Here is a 6182-nt window from a genome sequence, read left to right as displayed (position 1 = left end):
AAAATTTCGGGCTGGGCTAGCCCGCCTGTTGGACGGGCTCGGGCAGGACAAAAGACGGACGAATTTTGGACAAGCCGTTGGCCGTCGGACTAAATAATTTTGGACAAGCCGCGGGCCGTCGGACTAAATAATGACCCTTAACTTCACGTATGTCACATGTAGATTTGGACAAAGGTTAATCTTCTCTCACGTTTTGGGTACACTGGGAATAAGAGCATCTCCAACCCTTACCCATTTTTTCACCCAAATTTGGGAAGAGATTTGCGTTAGAAACTTGATTTTGGGTAATGCATCTCCAATGCTAAACTCATATTTTTACCCAAATCTATTATTGAATGACATACTTGTAATTAATGAGTGACACACTTGTAATTGATGAAAGTGAAAAAAGGGTTTGAAAAAAATGGGTATGGGTTTGAGTCTCTCCAAATTTGGGTGAGAAAATGGGTAGAACTCAAAATGGGTATGACATTGGAGATGAGTTTTTAGGCTTTTTACTCAAATTTTAGGTATAGATAGTAAAATGGGTAAATATTGGAGATGCTTTAACGGTGCACTGATTGGTCTTGGTAAAGAAAAAATCTTATTTGCAGAGTTTTCTGTAAAGAAGGTTTTATAGAGTCCAATCACGCGCATCCAAAGTATTTTTAGACAGTTCAGATTGAAAATCAATTTTGACCCGTAAAAACTAATTGTGACTGGTCAAAATTGAAAAGTAATCTCAATCATTGATTGTCGAAATGGACGAGCAAGATTGTGCAGAGCCGTAGAGAACTTATTCACGACTCCTTCGTGAATAAGTTTCTCTCATTGGTAAAACTATGCTTGAATGAGTGAATTCTAGACTCGTGAATATATACACTCTTCGTTCCAAATTGTGTTGCCAGTTTTGTTTTTGAACCTTTCGGAGAGTCCCAAAGGGTTGTGACTGTTTTCTTTTCGGGTCCTTTCAAAAAATTGTTTAGATCTTTTAAATTCTTTTTATATTCATTATGGATCTTTTTATTTTATTTTATAAATATCAATTAATTTTGTTAAACAAGAATTTCCAAATCATAAAAAACAGTATAGATTGTGAAATGTTGACACCCAAATTTGGCCCCACCACTCACAGAATCAAATTTAAAAAAACATTGAACGAGGCCGACTTCACCATATTTATCTTCGAGTCGCAACAAGAATTTTAAGAGTGTTCATGCTCCGATCAGACTCCGTTAAAAATTAGTAGACAGCATCGCAAACCCTTGATCCACACCGCTTGCGGAATTGAAGTGCATATTTTGCTGAAAATTAAAGTGGAAAAGTCCAAATGGGGTAATTTACAGACACGAAGTGGGTACAAACACAAAGTAGGTTAGGATCAAAGAGAGAACACAAAACACATGATATTATTTTGAAACACTGACTTTCATTAACCTTGCTTACTCGCTTGGTGATTACAGAAGTAGATCCCTCCTTTTATAGACGTAAGGAGGGAGAACCGACCTCATACAAACAGTATATACATCTAATTGGTTACCACCAATTATATTCGTTACAGACCTATACATAAATAAGTCCTGCCATCCTACTGTTGCTAGTCTATGCAAGCATTTATTACATCAAGACTTCACCTCATATTTATTATACACAAGTATGACTATTCCCGCCATATTTACTACAACGTACAATTTAAATAGTACTCAATAGAAAACTCCAATGAAGCATTAATTGAGTGTCGGCAATTCAGAAAATGGAGTAATTGATTGGAATTACCTGTTGGAAGGACCAATAATGGAATTCACTTGGCGCCGTTTTCACTAACATGAAATGCAAAAAATTTAATGTATTTTATCATTTCGTTTTTATTAATAAATTTTCTTTAATATTTTCACTACCGAAAACACCCCTTTCATGTCCGAAGGAGTAGGAAAATTATCCTTGCAAGTGGATATAAAAGTTGTGTGCCACATTCAAGTCACTGGGGTTTTGTACGAAGAGAAAACAGGGGTGACCAAAGTCCTACACCAACTGCCACCCACTTTTGTTGCACCAATTGATACGCCAGCTTCTCATATGTGCCAAAAAATGCCAAGCCTTTGGCTGAAATAAAAGGGAAAACTATTTCTCCACCAAAAAAAGAAGAAGAAAAGCCAAAGCTCTTTCTCCAATTGGTTTTGAAATGAATTTAAAGTTTTTACAGAAACCTCTTTCTCTCAACCAAAAAAAAATCCAAAAAACACATCACTCCAAATTCCCGAGGCCGAAGCCCTCTTAGTTTATGTTTGAGGAAGAATTCCCGATCCCCACAATTATATAGCTAAAAATAAGTTTGGACAGAATTATGTAAAAATTCACCGCACAAGATGAGGAAGATGTAATAAAGGGGGTATTTCCCCCTTTCAATTATAATTTCAATTCAACTCAAATGTTTTATTTTTTTTGGGTGGCGATAATGCCACGAGTATATTCTTTAATTCCACGACTTTTTCATTTAGCCGTACAATTATGCCCTTCTCTCTCTCTCTCTCTCTCTCTCTCTCTCTCTCTCTCTCTCTCTCTCTCTCTCAACCATTTCAAATCTTACTGCATTTTGGACCACCGATCACTGAGGAAGGCCACTAGAGAGGGCCATGAATACCAGATAAATCAGGAAACCTTCAAAATCATTTCGCCCTTCATATTTTGTCGATGATGACAATGATAATTTCCCTTCATATTTGAATCAATCTACAGTACCACCATACCCAGCACTTAATTTCTATCTGGATTCAACTCTATATTTTTAACACAAGAAAATGGGATGATATGAAAAATCCCAACATCAAATGGCTATGCTTTACCAAAATCAACCGTTGCTCTGTCTATTATTTGTATGCATGCATAGAGTGCGAGCTAATTTGGAGAGCGGGATTTGGTGTATGGGTTACGAATGAGGTAGGGAATTAAAGGAAATCTATTGAGAGGCAGTGGGCAGGTGGTTTCTAATGAGAGGGATCAGCTGATCTGCGAGTGGTTTGACAGTGACGACGATTGAAGACCGTGGAAGGGACAAAGGGAGAGATTAGTACAAACTAGGTTTTGCTTCTTACTCTCAGGACAAAATGCAGAGAGAGAGAGAGAGAGAGAGAGAGAGAGAGAGAAGCAGAAGTAGACATGTAGATGTGTCGCTTGCATTGATCAAAAGGGTATAATAGTCAGCGACATCAAAATGTCGTGGCAGGAGAGAATATGACTGTGGCATTATCATTAACCTTTTTTTTTACTTAGATTATTATCACAACAATGTTCTACGCGGTAAAACTTAAGAGTACCCAAGGTACCGTTTGTCGGCGATTTTCTAAAGCTAGCCTACATTCGAGTCCCGGCGAATAAGGGTTTGGCATACCTTAAAACCAGAAATAAGGTTGCATTGCTTGGATTACTCCTTTGCACTCTTATTTCTGTGTAAATGAAAACAAATCATTGTGTATGTTCTAATAAATGAGGTGCTCTTCTCGTGTCTATAAAAATGGCATTGAGATTAAAGAAGCTCATCCATTGTCGTTGAAATCACGTAATCGACATTTGGGTCCCGGTGAAATAAGATTCCACATGCCTTAAACATGAAAAGAGGACCGACTATTATATTATCAATAAACAGCTTCATTGCATGCAACTCATTTGTTTTTATTTCTTGCCAAGCATAATTAATTGAAAAAGACCAACTTTGAAAAGTAAAGTAGAGAGAGGACGATGTGGTGTGACTAACACCTTCCCCATACGTAACATTAAATCCGGTCCCCAACTTATCTTTGTTTTCGCAAACCCCCAAACGAAAGTCAATTAGCCACATTTGAAAGAAAAATTTGCTAAAATGGAATTTCTTTTAAAAACTGAGTTAAAGCCATTTCTTAAAAAAAAAATTAGCTTTAACGGGTGACCTAACACACTTGAACTTAATGTTAGGTGGCGACTCTATTTTTCAACCAACAGTCCAAGTCACAGCGATTAAAATCAGAATTCATAATCGTCTTGTTTAAAAGTCAGGATTTTGAAAGCGTAGCCTCTTTGCCCTAAAAAATGGGTAGGCGATCACTGGTAAATTAAAATTGGGGTGCGACAGGAAATATAGACAATTTTGCAAAGAAAAGGAAGAGAAGCTTCTAGTTTACAATTACATGGCAAATGGTAGCCTATATGACTGGTTGCATCCAATGGAAGTGGGATACAAAAGGCCTACTTTGAATTAGCCTCTGAGATATGAAATCTCAGTTGGGATAGCAACAGGTTTGGCATGGCTCCACCAAAATTGTAACTACAGAGTAACTCATGGCAACGTATGCTCCAAATTTATCTTGCTAGACAAGAAGTTTGATCCGGAAAATCGTCTTTTGGAGGGAGAATGATCGGGGGATCAAATTCCGGAAATTTGAGAATAAGAACCTTTGAGGAGTGAATTTAATGAATCAGACGATGTGTATGCCTTTGAAATGGTAACAGGGAAACCCAGATATGTGCAATGCCGTCTATAGTTCATTGATTGGAGAAGGATTTGATAGCAAGATTTCTCAGTTTCTCAAAGTAGCACTTGACTGTATTAGGCTTTCTTTAAACGAAATGCCTACAATGCTGCTAGAAGTATACAAAATTCCATTGGAGTAGCAAAAAAAAGGAAGCACGTATACTTTTGGGGGATACCAATGCAAATTGGAGATGGATGTGGTACTTCAAATGGCTGAACACTAAGGTATTGGTATTATTATTGAAGAAGTTTAATGAAATACATCCCTAAAAGCATTGTACCTTTACAGATAATCACAGTATACAATATACACCTATTTTGGGTACTGATGAATATGGTAGAATTATTTGTTTCACTACAAGAAAATCGTTCTATAGCAACGGTCGAAAGCGTTGCCAAAAAACCCAAAAACCGTTGGTAGAGACCCGTTTAGGCTATACCAACGGTTCAGCCAAACCGTTGCAATATATCCGTTGCTATAGAGGTATAGCAACGGTTTTGACGAGCGTTGGTATAGATTTTTTTTTACCAACGGTTTCATGCTAAAGGCAATTTTCATTTTTTAAAAAACCAACCACTGTGTGACGTAAGCCTCCACGTGGCGCTGACGTGGCAACCTACATGGCGCCCACGTGGCGCCCAAGCCCGCGTGGCGGGCGAAATATTCTTGCTCCTCCTGAGAATCGAACCTCCGACCTCGTGTGTGCGCGAACCAACTGTGCTAGCCAATAAATTGTGAAAAATTATACACCTTTTAATATTTATACTATACTAACCGGTTTTTTTTAATTCTTTTTTTTTAAATCCGGTTTCTAGTAACGGTTAATGAAAACCGATGCTATAGACCAGTTTATAGTAACGGTTATTGAAAACCGTTGCTATAGTCCAGTTTTTAGCAGCGGTTAATGAAAACCGTTGCTATAGTGTTGTAATCTACTAACGGTCACATGAAAACCGTTGCTATAGTCCTGTTTCTAGTAACGTTTTGGAAACCGTTACTATACACCATCTATACCAACGGTTTTTAAACCGTTGCTAAAAAACCGTTGGGAGATCCTAAATTTCTTGTAGTGTTTAGACTTGAATACAAATTGAATATGTATTGAAATTGTACATTAATCCCACAATATATAACATAAATGCCATGTTAATTGATATTGTATTTACCATGTCTTGGAAAAATCCATGATGCTCTTTATACGTTTCTTTCAAATTGTTGCGCTCTTCTCTTTATTGTCATTCAACATGATAATATTGGATAGTAAGGTTAGGGAAGATAAAGACTTAAACTGACTTTGGATGCCGTATTACAAAAGGATTTGAGATTACTAAATCTAAGTGAATAGGTAACCTAGACAGAGCTCAATGGAAAAACATGATTCATCTAGCTAGCTGACCCCAATCGATCGATTGGGACACAAGGCTCAGTTTGATTTGGTTTTTGTTTACAAAGTACTATCTCACAAATCCAATCAACAAAGATATTTACAATATATCAAGATATACAATTAATTAAACAGAGTAACATCTCCCACTGTCTGTTAATATTTTCTATCAGAATTACAACCGTCCGCCGACTGATTTTTTCTACAAGATACAGAGTATGTTCCTAATAAATCTACACAGCTCTCTCCATAGTCCATACTTCTTAGGCAATTAATTTACAACCTTCCTCCATTTTACAATTCACGTTTTTCTT

The sequence above is a fragment of the Rhododendron vialii genome, chromosome 9a (genome assembly GCF_030253575.1).
Source record: "Rhododendron vialii isolate Sample 1 chromosome 9a, ASM3025357v1".
Classification (NCBI taxonomy): Eukaryota; Viridiplantae; Streptophyta; class Magnoliopsida; order Ericales; family Ericaceae; genus Rhododendron; species Rhododendron vialii.
Note: the sequence above shows the minus strand (reverse complement) of the source record.